Below are 12,056 nucleotides of genomic sequence, written 5' to 3'. Positions count from 1 at the left end.
AGAGGAAATGGATTCCTTGAGTAAAAATGTGGCGTTAATCACAACCAAAGTGGATAATCTTCAAGGCAGTTTACGCAGCACTAAAAAGAACGCGAACCTCTGCCTATCTGAGCTTGAACAGATGCAACGAAAATGCAATGACCTCGAAGATCGGTCACGTCGCAAAAACGTCCGCCTGGTCAATCTACCAACTGGAATGGAAGGGGACGATCCGGTCGGTTTTCTACAGAAAATGCTACTAAAATGGATCCCCGACCTTTCGGCGCGCTCAAGTCCGATCGAGATTGATAGAGCTCACCGAGTGTATTCGAGTTCCAACTCACCAAAACCACGATTGTTGATATTCCGGCTCCTCCGTTATCCTGACAGTCAAGCCATCCTTCAGGCAGCCCAGAAAGCAAAACCCAATTTGCCCGGAGGAGCGCGCCTGGAATTCTACGCGGACTACAATCACGAGACAGCTCAAAAGAGGAAAGCTTTTTCGACCGTAAGATTCAAGCTTAATCAGAAAGGTGCAAAAACTTTCCTAATCTATCTCCCACAAGGGTCAGAAATACTCGTTTGAATCACCGGAGAGTGCTGAAAAATATCTCGAGGGTCTTGATGTCGACGCGTCAGTATCCACTGTTCGTAGGTCATTAAACTTCCCGCTACCGGAGGAAATGGAGGGGTAGACCTGACCATAAGGTGACATCGTTTGAGTTTTTTGCTGAATAACAATACATGGACCAATTCTCTTTCGGCTTATTCGGACTTTAGTTCACCAAAGTGAAATGGTAAATTATTTTATTCACAAATATTTGCATTATGTCAAACTATTTTAAGTTTCAAAACTCAATTTTCAAATTGTGCTGGTTGTAGATAATAGTTAATTATGAAGGTCTGGTTCTACTCAGAAAATGCGGACTAAATTACAATCCTTAGCTTAGTTGTAATAATCTGGTAAAGTAAAGTTGTAGTAATCTGGTTGCTGTAAATCTAGTTATGAGAATAGTGTATGTTTTACAGTTATTCTGATTTGGAATATTTGTTCTTTTATTTTAACCTCCCCATCTGTCAAATTCATAGGGGGCTAAGAAGGTTAATAGTGTTCAGACATTGCCTGGCGATCGCCACAGACGTTTGCTAAAAAGGGAAGGGGGGAGAGGGAGGGGACGATTAGGCGCGTAAAGCACTCGGGACCTTTTCTGTTTTTGTTTTTGCTCATTACGGTTGGAACTTTAATGGTACACTCAATAACTTACCCTAACCATTCCATGCTAATTTGTGAATGTCTGGTTACTACAGACCATGGTTAAAATAAACACGCTATCTTTAAACGTCAGGGGGTTAAACTCTCCTATTAAACGTACACGAGTGTTAGATCTTTTACACAGGAAAAAGGTTGATGTAGCGCTTCTTCAGGAAACCCACCTGACTGCCATGGATGCTAAAAGAATGCAAAATAGGTGTTATATCCCCATAGTATAATCTAGCTGTAAATCTAAGAAGAAGGGAGTGACAATTTTATTTAAACGTAATTCTAACTTTATTATTGAGCACACAGGTTCCGATTAAAATGGTAGAATTGCTTATTGCTGTACGTTAATAGAAGGAAAGAGGTTAGCATTTGTTAATATTTATGCTCCGATCTCTTATGACGCCTCCTTCTTTCCAAATGTTTCCAAAATCATACTATCTCTCCAAGGCTATTCATTTATCATTGGATCTGATATGAATGCTGTGCTCGACACAGTTTTGGACCGTTCCAATCCTTCAGTTTCAGTAGCACAAACTCAGTCTTCTACAGCACTGAGATCGCTCATTAAAGATATAGATGTATGTGATGCTTGGCGTATTCATAATCCAACAGCCAAAGAATACACCTATTTCTCCCCAAGTCATAAATCATTTTCAAGAATTGATTATATTTTACTCTCATCTTTGTTACTTGCAGGGCTTATCAATATTGCATTTCTACCACAAAGCGTTTCCGATCATAATGCTGTACTAGCACATCTTCAGATTAATACATCTTGTAAACCATCCCGGAGATTTAATAATTTTTTACTGCAAAATGAAGACTTTCTTTCTCAACTGAAAGCAGAACTGATTGAAATTATCAATATAAACAAGGACTCTGTTGATAATCAGGAAATGCTATGGGCTTCCATCAAAGGGTCTTTAAGGAACAATGCTATCTCCTTTTTGGCTAAGCTTAAAAAAATTAATCTTGAACAAATATCAATGTTAGAGAAAAGATGTGGGGAATCAGAAAAGGAATTAAGCAATCAGTTTTCCAATGATACACAACAAAAATTACATTTAGAGAGGGTCGCACTTAATGATCTTTTGCGAAGAAGAGCAGAGTATTTAATGCACATTACAAAACATAAATATTATATAGATGGAAGCAGACCGAGCAGACTCCTTGCGCTTACTCTTAAAAAAACATGAACGACGTTTTAACATCCAAGCTATCCAGAGCTCAAAAAATTTTCTCACCTCACATCCCACCGAGATTAACAAAAAGTTCCTGTCATTTTTTGAAAAATTATATTCTTCAGAAACGCAACCCAGTAATGATCAGTTAAAAAAAATTTTAATCAGTTGAGTTTAAACATACTTTCAAAGGAGGAAGCTGACAGTCTTGAATCTGAAATCACCATAGAAGAATTACACTGTGCATTATTAAGTTTAAATAAAGGAAAGTCCCCGGGAATCGACGGCTTACCAGTGGATTTATATCTAGCGCTTTGGGATCAACTTGGTCATATCTGGTCAGATACTATAAATGAGTCCATATTCAAAGGTCGTTTTCATAAAGATCTCAATACAGCTCTAATCACGGTTATGCCCAAACCTGGCAAAGATCATTCAGACTGTTCTAATTATAGGCCCATCTCCTTGATTAATGATGACGTTAAAATGTATGCTAAAGTTATTGCCAGGCGTCTACAGTCAGTGATTCATAAACTAATTGACTCAGATCAATCAGGATTTATAACAGGTCGTTTGGCTTCCAACAATGTTCGTCGAGTTTTACATATCATTGCAGAATCCGAGAAATTAGAAACACCCAGCGGCCTCCTGTTTATTGACGCTGAAAAAGCCTTTGATCGGCTGGAATGGAGCTATCTATGGTATACATTGAAGAAGTTCAATTTTGGTGACCATTTTATTAGAATGATTCAAACTCTATACGCAAATCCCATGGCCAGGGTTTCTACTGGTGGACTCATTTCAGATTCTTTTACTATTTGCCGAGGCACAAGAAAGGGGTGTCCGCTTTCTCCTTTTATGTTCAACTTATCGTTAGAACCTTTGGCACAGTATATTAGACAATGTAAACGTAGTACCCCAATTCAGTTAGGCTCATCAACCAATTCTATTTCTTTATATACTGACGATACTCTGCTATTTTTATCTGATCTACAACGCTCACTTCCTAACGCCCCTTCAAATTATAGATGAATTTGGTAGATTATCGGGGTTTAAAATTAATCATCCTAAAACTATTTTAATGCCTCTCAATTCAGACGGTTTTAATTTTCCTATTCCAGGTAATATTCAGACTTCAACACAAGTCAAATATTTAGGGATTCAGTTGAGACCTACTTTGCCCCTTATTTCCAAAGTTAACTATACGTCAATTTATGGGGGAGTTGAGTCAGATATTTAAAGATGGATGTGTCTGCCTTCATCTCCATCCGCCCGAATGTCAACAATAAAAATGAATATTTTGCCCTGCATCAATTTTATTAGCTTTATGCTTCCTCTCCCCCCACCAGTGAATTATTGGAAAAAGTTGGACTCTTTACTGATAAAATTTATATGGAATGGAAAGCGTCCTCGTATTAAGTGGTCTACACTTCAAAAAAGTAAAATAAAAGGTGGAATGGGCTGCCCTAATTTTAAATGGTATCACTGGTCTTTTATTCTGCTCTCAGTTTTGAAATGGTTTGATTCGAGCTCACAGTCTTCATGGAAACAACTAGAAAAAGATCGTATTTCACCAATTCGTTTGCAAGATTTTTTATTTTCAGGCGGTCAACCTTTCGTTCAGCCTTCCTGGTCTACAAAAGGCATTCTAACATTAAACGACATAAAAGGGGAAGATTCAATTTTGGATTTTCATGACTTAATAGGAAGATTTAATATCTCGTCTAACACTTTATTTTATATATTTCAAATTACGTGCCGTGCTAAAGGCCCATAAGGTACCTTGGGGTGCAAATCTTCATACTCACCCAGTGGTGAACTGGATCTCAAACGCTCCAAGCACAGGAATTGTGTCATATTTTTATCTCTGCTTTCAAAATCTTAATACAGATAACTTTTCTAAAGCTAGAGCTTGGATAATAGATCTGAAAGTTTCTAACAGGACAATTGAATGGGATAGAGTGTGGGATAATACATTCCATGCATCCACAAACCCAAATCACCAATTCATTCATCTTAAAGTTATTCAAAGGGCATATCTAAAAACATGCATACGATATGTAATGGGTCTATCACCCCACCCATTTTGTAATTTCTGTGGACCGGGTTGTGTGGACACTTTGGTACATATGCTGTGGGACTGTCCGGATATGCAAAAATTCTGGGATAGGGTGCTTGATGTTTTGTACAAGGCGTCGGGATTTGTATCCCCAAAGTTCCTGTTATTTTATTGTTGAATGACAATTCTCAATTTCCTCTATGTGAGAAGGTACGGAAATTCTGGTTAGCCGCCATGACCGCCACAAAAAAGTTTCTTGTTCAAAGATGGAAACCTCCCCATGACCTTTCTATTAAACATTGGCTTCACTCCCTACTGGAAATATTATACCTGGAGCTGTCATCTGCATGGACCAATCACGCTAATCCTAGGACTGTTTTGATGTGGGAGAACTGGATATCTAAAGTCAAGACATTTCTGGCTAATTAATCTGCAGCTACGTATGGGGGTTATCATTAGCATTATTTTATTTGTCTTTCTCTGTATGAATTTTATTTTTTCCCTTGTTATTCAGATACTGCTCAATGTCCCGAAGTGCAATGGGGTGGGGCGGGATGAGGGCTTTATAGGTAAATTAGTAGTCGTATAAGTTTTCTTTACTTTATTGCAAATATTTTGTAAACTTTTTCAAAATAAATAAAAACACTAAATTACAACAAAAAAAAAAAAGGTACATACATGTACCTTGAGGTCCAATTATAAGCCCTATGGGGTACGTTAGTGTAGATTGTACCTTGGGGGACAGAAATGGACTACTACTGTACCCCTATTTCCGACAGTGTACTTGGCTCTCATATCATATAATGTTAAAACAGTGGAAAGAGAAGCTGACATCAATGTGTTTCAGATCTTGTTTTATTCTTGTTTCATGCAGAATGACACTAAGCATCAGTTTTACTAATGCACATACATGTGGTTAATGTTTTTTATACATAAATCTCTCACATTATTACAGTTTTTCTCAATTGCTTAGAAAATAAAAAGCATTATATTAGCCACATATCATCAACATAAGACCACTGTCTAAAAGTTTCTCAAAACTATTAACACTATTCTTGTGTTTCACAGCTCTAAACACATATTCAGCTCTTCACAATGTCACCACAACCAGCCGTTCTCACAGTGTGAACACCAGTTTGCAACCTTTGTACCCACCATTCAGAACCACAGGATGTGTAAAAATAATCATGTGTGAATTCAATTGCTGTAGAAAGTAAAAAAACAAAAACAAATCCAAACCAAATACTGTCTAAAAGATGTAGGCTATTTATTGAATCAATTTTATTGCATTATTATTAGTTTTTTTTTTTTTTTTTTGTATTGTAATGTATGTTTGTATGTCTTTCAAGAGACATTAACTCTCATACCAAGCTGTTATTGAAAATAATAACCTGTTTTTAATGACTTCCCTGGTTAAAAAAATAAAATAAAAATAAAATTAACTACATATTCAGGAATTGTTAAAAACTTTATAGCATTCTTTTTATCTGGAAATGAACTGTATTTATATCTGTATATTAAGGCAGTATTACGCTGCAAAGTCCAAAATAAGCATTTAAAATTCCTGGTTATCTACTTTTAATGTGACATAGATTTTTTTTTTTGGCACTGTTTCTTTCTTAAAAAGGAAACATAAACAGATAAAAGCAGGAGACTTACACTAAAATAAGGAATATTCATACTTACAAACGATTTGTGTATTTGTGTGGTTATAATGCGTTAGAAAGGTCTGGAGAGCAGAGAGGGGTTTGGTCCATATTATCACTAATATATCAGTTTTACTAATGCACATACATGTGGTAAATGTTTTTTATACATAAATCTCTCACATTATTACAGTTTTTCTCAATTGCTTAGAAAATAAAAAGCATTATATTAGCCACATATCGTCAACATAAGACCACTGTCTAAAAGTTTCTCAAAACTATTAACACTATTCTTGTGTTTCACAGCTCTAAACACATATTCAGCTCTTCACAATGTCACCACAACCAGCAGTTCTCACAGTGTGAAGACCAGTTTGCAACCTTTGTACCCACCGTTCAGAACCACAGGATGTGTAAAAATAATCATGTGTGAATTCAATTGCTGTAGATAGAAAAAACAAAAAACAAATCCAAACCAAATGCTGTCTAAAAGATGTAGGCTATTTATTGAATCAATTTTATTGCATTATTATTAGTTTTTTTTTTTTTTGTATTGTAATGTATGTTTGTATGTCTTTCAAGAGACATTAACTCTCATACCAGGCTGTTATTGAAAATAATAACCTGTTTTTAATGACTTCCCTGGTTAAAAAAATAAAATAAAAATAAAATTAACTACATATTCAGGAATTGTTAAAAACTTTATAGCATTCTTTTTATCTGGAAATGAACTGTATTTATATCTGTATATTAAGGCAGTATTAAGCTGCAAAGTCCAAAATAAGCATTTAAAATTCCTGGTTATTTACTTTTAATGTGACATAGATTTTTTTCATAGATTAGATCATTACTCCAGTCACAATCCTTCAGAAATCCTTTTAACAATCTTATTTTCAACAATAAACATTTATTGTTATTATTATTATTATTATTGTTGAAAAGAGCTGAGAATATTTCTTCAGTTTTTTAGGGGGTTTTTAAATTAAAAGAACAGCATTTTCTTACATTTGTTACAGTTACATTTGTTTGTTACATTTACATGTTACATTGTTGTAACATTGAGTTACAACAAATGTGTTTTAGAAACACACGGTTATAACAGCCAGAGAAAAGACTAAGGCAGAGATCAAGGGTCAAGAGCCCAACTAAAGCAAACATGGATCTCTAACATGGTTACTTCAAATGAAACAATAAATCACCATCTAAACCTTAATTCATTCTCAATAAGATCTTCTGTAGACGTCTGACAGAAATAAAGTCAGTCTGGTTATTAATAAGTGGAGCTGGTGATGCTGTTTGTGGGGTTGTTTAATCAGATCTTGAGAGATTTCATGTATTTTATTTCAGTTGATTTCATCTAAGGCTGTGTCTGAAGTCAGTTGTAGTAGTTCTTGTGTTTCTCTTTTCTTCAGTGATTCTGTTTGTTAACAGCAGCTGTTCATCACTAATTCACAATTATCACTCAATCTGTTTCCTCAAACGGTTCGAGTAAACCTAATTTGTCAGGTTTTTAAGGATATCTGTTTACTCAAACGGTTTAAGTTACTTGTCAGGTTTTACAGTGATATATGCTTATGCATTTGAACTACATATACATTGGAACTATTGCAAGAATACTTCAGTTACACTGTTAAAGACCACTTTTAAAGGCATTTAAAGACTAATATAATTTAAATATCACACGATCCTCATCAATAGTGACGTTAAAACAAATTTAGGCTTAATTTTAAGAAATGTGCATCATGTAGTACACAGCAAAATCCCCAGTGTTAATTTAACACTCTGAGTGTGGACTCATAAACTCTGAAGCAGTGTTAAAAGTAACACTGAAGCAGAGTTGAAGTTAATGAGATAATTAATAATAAATTAATTGAGTTATGATTGAGCATTATTGAAGACACCTAATGTTAACAAGCAGAATCACCAAACAAGAAAATCACAATTTGTGTCACCACTGTAGTGGTCAGTGTTTGCTTTAGTTGGGATCTTGACCCTTCAGTTATATACTTCAGACTTTGTAGACTGTGGTAACTGAATTATAACATACAGACCAGAGCAAAGGCAACTGTCTGTGCTATTGATTGTGATTTGGGCTAATTGTCATGGAGTGACACTATACACATAAATTAAGTGGAAAAGAAGTAAGCAATCCAACACTTTTGCCATATTATGACATGTTTTTAAAAGTTAGTTTAAAAAAAAAAAAAAAATTAAATTAAATCATTTGTTTAGACAAATAGACATCAAGAATCAGCGTGAGCATCACAACAATGGTGACCATCAAAAAAGCATGTTGTAGCCAATAAAAACTCATCCATGGCTCCCATCAAGCATTGCGGCATGAATAAATTATGATCGGAACTGTCTTTTTAACTTTTTATTCTAACTATATTTCATTTTTGCTGTTTTTATGTGAATTTTGAGTATCTAGCTTTGTGATGTTCAGAGTAGATCGGTTTATCTGAAAATGCTGTTTGTCACCGTTGTTGAGATTCATACGCTGATTCTTGTTATCTTTGTGTGCCTAAAAACAAAAGTTTTAATAAAAAAAAAAAAAAAAAAAAAAAATCAATCACTTGCAAAAGATGCCTACAAAACAGCCAGTATAGAGAATACAGACTCTTTCATTGTGGAATCAAAGCTGTTACAATCAATAATGGAAGTTTTACTTAGAGAAAAGAGTTTGAATGAGTTCTGTAATTCAGGTCAAACAACGATTACCTTAAAACATAATCATCACCACCCGATGATTTTTGCTCTTGGCTTACAAAACACATTTTAAAAGTAAGAAGTCACAAGCCAACATCCCAACTAAACCAAACACTGACCACTATAGTGGTGACACACAAATTGTGATTTTCTCGTTTGGTGAGTCTGCTTGTTAACATCAGGTGTCTTCAATAATGCTCAATCATAACTCAATTAACTGCTTAATTATCTCATTAATTTCAACTCTGCTTCAGTGTTACTTTTAACACTGCTTCAGAGTTTATATGAGTCCACACTCAGAGTGTTAAATTAACACTGGGGATTTTGCTGTGTAGGTGACAAGTCAGACTAATAGTGGTTAAAAAGCCCTTTATGAATAATATAAAATCAAGGACCGTGACGCCGCCTGGCATGGCGCAGCCGGTGCTCGAATGCGAGCACCTGGTGGCCCGGCCGGGCTTAGCCTGAAAAAGCAACATGGGGCCGACCTCCCGTGGACCCACCATCTGCAGGAGGAATCATAAGGGGCTGGTGCAATGTGGATCGGGCAGCGGTCGAAGGCAGGGGCCCCGACGACCTGATCACTGGACACGGAAACTGGCCTTAGAGACGTGGAATGTCACCTCACTGGTGAGGAAGGAACCTGAACTTGTGCGGGAGGTTGAGAGGTACCGACTTGAGATAGTCGGGCTCACCTCCATGCACAGCTTGGGTTCTGGAACCACCCCCCTTGAGAGAGGCTGGATTCTCTACTACTCTGGAGTTGCACGCGGCGAGTGGCAGCGGGCTGGTGTGGGGTTGCTCATAGCGACCCAGCTAAGTCATCATGTGTTGGAGTTTACCCCAGTAAACGAAAGGATCGCTTCTCTGCGCCTGCGGGTCGGAGATAGGTCATGGAGAAAGACTATCGGTTGGCCTCGAAGAGGTTCTGGCAAACGATACGGCGCCTCAGGAAGGGGAAGCAGTGCCCTGCTAGCACTGTTTACAGTAGACCTTCAACATGCACTGGGACTGTTTTCAGCCGAGTGTGTAATGGCTGGGATGAAAATCAGCACCTCCAAGTCTGAAGCCATGGTTCTTAGCTGGAAAAAGGTGGCTAGTTTCCTTCAGGTTGGTGGAGAGCTCCTGCCTTAAGTGAAGGAGTTTAAGTATCTTGGGGTCTTGTTTACGAGTGAGGAAAAGATGGAGCGGGAGATTGACAGGCGGATAGGTGCAGCTTCTGCAGTGATGCGGTCAATGTATCTGTCCATCTCTGCTTAGACTGCTGCCCCTGCGACCCTGCCCCAGATAAGCGGAAGAAGATGGATGGATGGATGGAAACAGTGTAAGTGTTTTCACACTCTCATCACTTACTCAAATAAACTGAGAATAAGCAATCACCCATTTCCAAAGTTAACACAGGCAACACCTCCACACACTTCTTAATCTCTGGCCCTGTAAGAGCAGAGGTGGACACTCCAGGAGTCAGAAAGTAAAAGTCCTGCCATATGTTAATTCCACCCATGAACTCAGCAGCTGATTTCACCAGAGGAGGAATCAAGTCATTCCTTCCAATCACCAACAAGTCTCAAGTTAAATCCCAAGTTCTCAAAGTGTTATAGTTAATGAGATGATTAAGTGACTAATTTAATGAAGATTGTGCATTAGTGATGAACACTTACTGTTAACAATCAACATCACTGAAGAAAAGAGAAACACAAGAGCTATAACTAACTTTAAGCACAGCCTTGGATGAAATCACTTAGAAGGAAAATTAAAAATTACTTTGTCACCATAATTGTGGTCAGTATTTGCTTCATTTAGGGTCTTGAGCCTTTTAACAGTTTTGATAAGTTTGCTTCTAAGCAAATGCATTACTGTTTCACAGCAAACATTTGTGCAATGCAGAAACAAGCAAGCAGGTAACTTATGCTTTTGATGACTGTATGATAAGACCACTGTCTAAAAGTTTCTCAAAACTATTAACACTATTCTTGTGTTTCACAGCTCTAAACACATATTCAGCTCTTCACAATGTCACCACAACCAGCAGTTCTCACAGTGTGAACACCAGTTTGCAACCTTTGTACCCACCGTTCAGAACCACAGGATGTGTAAAAATAATCATGTGTGAATTCAATTGCTGTAGATAGAAAAAACAAAAAACAAATCCAAACAAAATGCTGTCTAAAAGATGTAGGCTATTTATTGAATCAATTTTATTGCATTATTATTATTATTTTTTTTTTTTTTTGTATTGTAATGTATGTTTGTATGTCTTTCAAGAGACATTAACTCTCATACCAGGCTGTTATTGAAAATAATAACCTGTTTTTAATGACTTCCCTGGTTAAAAAAATAAAATAAAAATAAAATTAACTACATATTCAGGAATTGTTAAAAACTTTATAGCATTCTTTTTATCTGGAAATGAACTGTATTTATATCTGTATATTAAGGCAGTATTACGCTGCAAAGTCCAAAATAAGCATTTAAAATTCCTGGTTATCTACTTTTAATGTGACATAGATTTTTTTCATAGATTAGATCATTACTCCAGTCACAATCCTTCAGAAATCCTTTTAACAATCTTATTTTCAACAATAAACATTTATTGTTATTATTATTATTATTATTGTTGAAAAGAGCTGAGAATATTTCTTCAGTTTTTTAGGGGGTTTTTAAATTAAAAGAACAGCATTTTCTTACATTTGTTACAGTTACATTTGTTTGTTACATTTACATGTTACATTGTTGTAACATTGAGTTACAACAAATGTGTTTTAGAAACACACGGTTATAACAGCCAGAGAAAAGACTAAGGCAGAGATCAAGGGTCAAGAGCCCAACTAAAGCAAACACGGATCTCTAACATGGTTACTTCAAATGAAACAATAAATCAACATCTAAACCTTAGTTCATTCTCAATAAGATCTTCTGTAGACGTCTGACAGAAATAGAGTCAGTCTGGTTATTAATAAGTGGAACTGGTGATGCTGTTTGTGGGGTTGTTTAATCAGATCTTGAGAGATTTCATGTATTTTTTTCAGTTGATTTCATCTAAGGCTGTGTCTGAAGTCAGTTGTAGTAGTTCTTGTGTTTCTCTTTTTTCTGTGATTCTGTTTGTTAACAGCAGCTGTTCATCACTAATTCACAATTATCACTCAATCTGTTTCCTCAAACGGTTCGAGATTTTGCTGTGTAGAAGTACTCCAAATAAAGTTTAATTTTAACAGATTTTA

The sequence above is a fragment of the Carassius carassius genome, chromosome 41 (assembly GCF_963082965.1).
Source record: "Carassius carassius chromosome 41, fCarCar2.1, whole genome shotgun sequence".
Classification (NCBI taxonomy): Eukaryota; Metazoa; Chordata; class Actinopteri; order Cypriniformes; family Cyprinidae; genus Carassius; species Carassius carassius.
Note: the sequence above shows the minus strand (reverse complement) of the source record.